The sequence below is a fragment of the Ornithodoros turicata genome, chromosome 1 (genome assembly GCF_037126465.1).
Source record: "Ornithodoros turicata isolate Travis chromosome 1, ASM3712646v1, whole genome shotgun sequence".
In the NCBI taxonomy this organism is placed as follows: Eukaryota; Metazoa; Arthropoda; class Arachnida; order Ixodida; family Argasidae; genus Ornithodoros; species Ornithodoros turicata.
Window position 1 is genome coordinate 228,056,016 of NC_088201.1, and position 2,952 is coordinate 228,058,967.

The window sequence follows — 2,952 nt, forward strand, 5'->3', positions numbered from 1 at the left end:
GATATTAAGATTTTTATGACCGGAAGTGAATTATGAGTTAAAATAACATTTGGTATGAGTTACATTAATGCGTTAATTTGATGGAACGGACTACAGCTAATCGATATCGATTTCTATTGCGAAATAGTAATTTTTCAGTTCATTTACTTTTTGCCATCGTCTTACCAAGTGATCGGCATGTTTTGCGTCTAAAGGCGCATAACGGGTGGAGTTGTGCTAGCCGGCGATACTGAATGGTGCGCGTTCCCAACCCGCGCACGTCAAAGAGAGAGACAGTATGGGTGTAGTGGCACGAAAGCGGTAAAGGGAAAAGAGTGCTATAACTATGGTGAGTGTGTGAGAGATGAGGATAAGAGAGAGAGAGGGGAGGATGACGATAACAAGTGAGTGCGGCAGTTAAAAGCTATCTACAATTATGAGCAATCAGATGATCCAGGATAACAGATTTACATGATGAGTTAGATGACAAAGACTAAAAGCGGGGCAATGCTGAACATCTACATCTGACACGAGTCAGTACGACTGAGGTTTTCGAGTTTGGAACCGCACTGCGAATAACTTCATTTTAATGAATACTATCAGTCAAAGTTCTTTGCTTCATCTGCTACTGCAGACGTTCGTGTGCTACTCAGTCTGTGCAAGCATCTGCTGGGACTTCGAGGCTCTTTGTGCAACGGACTTTTGGCCTTTAGCCGGAAGAGATGCCTTCACGTGTGCCTCCTTCATTTTTGGAAACACGCCAGTTGTCGATTGGACAATTCGTAGCGATTCTAGGGAGCACAGAGTGTCACGGTTCGAGTCTCGTTGATCCGTCCGCAAGTGATGAGAGAAGTCCCATCGAATATTTCCAACAGACGTAACCGGGCATTAAAAAAACGTGTAAAACTTTGAAGATGAAACGCCATTGTCTTTGCATGCAGCGGTCCGGCGTAACATTATGCGAATACAAAAATAAGACTCTTGCACGTTCCGTGCTTTTCACGGCTTTCATTACCACTTTACAGGATCAGCGACTCAAAGCTCGCTTTGCTCAACAAGTGTCGTTGGTATCAATAATGCCTTACGTATCGCCGAAGCCTTTCTCCAGGCAGAACGAGAGCCTCGTCAACGCGAACAACACCCACATCAACACATGTAAGTAAAGTGCCAAGTGCCGATATTCGGGAACACAAGAAATGTTCCATTGTCGAGTGTTCCTGTAGTTTCACAAAGGAAAGCTGTACAGTTGGTTTCTAAATGGTACATAGCCAACGCGTGTGCAGAAGGGAACTTCTCATGCGTTATATGGCCGTCGACAGGTAAGGACTAGAAGTAGGACGAATCCACAATTTTACCAATCCAAATCCAAAGACGGTTCTGCGACTCCACCACGCCTACGATTCTAGAATCGACTTCGTAAATGTAAACTATGACGTTGTTTCATCGACTGCAGGAGAAACTCCCGAGTATGCATTGTTGCAATAAAAGTAACAAACGATCAAAACCGAAACCATATTGCCTTTAAGCGTGTAATGGGAGAGTTCCTTCCTGAACTCCTTCAGTCCAGAACAATGCAACCACACACCACACAGATCTATTTGGTTTTCTGTGGACACCGGAGGCGCAACCTTTAAAAATATACAAATAAATGGGCTTGGTGGATCGAAATGCTCTTATTCGCCGTTTTGGGCAATGGGATTCGTGGATTCGGAGATTCTATTGGTCCATCCCTTGCGAACACTGTGATGACTTTTCGAGATGAGGATCAAGTATTGGCATAAACGTCACCATGACAGAGGTTCGACTAATGGTCGACACACTATTACTGTGTAATATAGTGGAGGGATATATGACTTAAGCTGGGAAAGCTGAGCCTAGATCCCACTGCTCAACAACTCTCAACAAAGACACTTCCTAATCATTCGATGCCGTTGAAATGTGAGGGTTTGATGGAAGTAGCAGCTAGTTCATCAACTCTGCAACCTGAAACGCTCTTCAACGACTTCAAAAGCGTCAGTAGAGGTCAAACATCTAGGACAAGTCGCACAGGCAAAGAAGTTTCAGCTATCACCGCATATGTCTTGGCATTTGCTAATATGCGAGCGCCGGAAACCGTGACCGAGCTTTATTTTGTTCGGTACTGCGGATAGTGAAGAGTACTGTGAAGACATTTCCGAATCTCTGGAATTATGAGATTGCCTTTCACTTGCATGCGCTAAAGTCCTTCAGGATAATAGACGATATGTCTGGCCTACCGATCCTTGGACACACTTCGACCCCACCAAGACCGTCTACTTGGCGGAGGATGCACTTAGGCATTGGTGCGGTGATCTACTACAAGATTAGTGGCAAGGATTCATTAGTGGCAAGTCATTCGTCCACGTTTGGCAGACAACAGAGCGGTTTAGCAGGTCGTTGGTAACGTCGTTGTGACTTGCGTCGAATCGTATCAACCAGAACCAATCAGCGGATGTGTTTCTGAGTCACGCACCAGTGCAATTGATTCCGATAGGCACGATAACCTTATCAACGGCATACTAAAACTCGCATGCCGAATGATGCGAGTTATGAGCCGAATGATGCCACATGCGCCGAATGATATTAAGCCCACAAGCAGAAGGAACCTCTTTGCATGATTTTTAAGCATAAAGAAGTTGCACCATCACAGCTCTGCCAAATAGTTCGTTCTCTATTCGAACCACAAGCCATTTACCGCAATTATTGGAATATGTCTGCTTCCAGTCACTGCGGCAAACAGCTAGAATGCTGTGTTGGGTTCTTACACTCCGGGGGGTTCTATGTGGAATCACGGGTTCGTTTGGAAATTGGGACAGACTGCCAAGACTTCTGCTGTGTGTAGGTGGCCCGCCCACTGTTCCTTCTTGTTCCTTTTTTGTATATTTTCTTCCGGGCTCAATATGTGTATGGACCGGCAGCAGGATCACACCTTCAATGTGTTGCAGTACTTTGTTG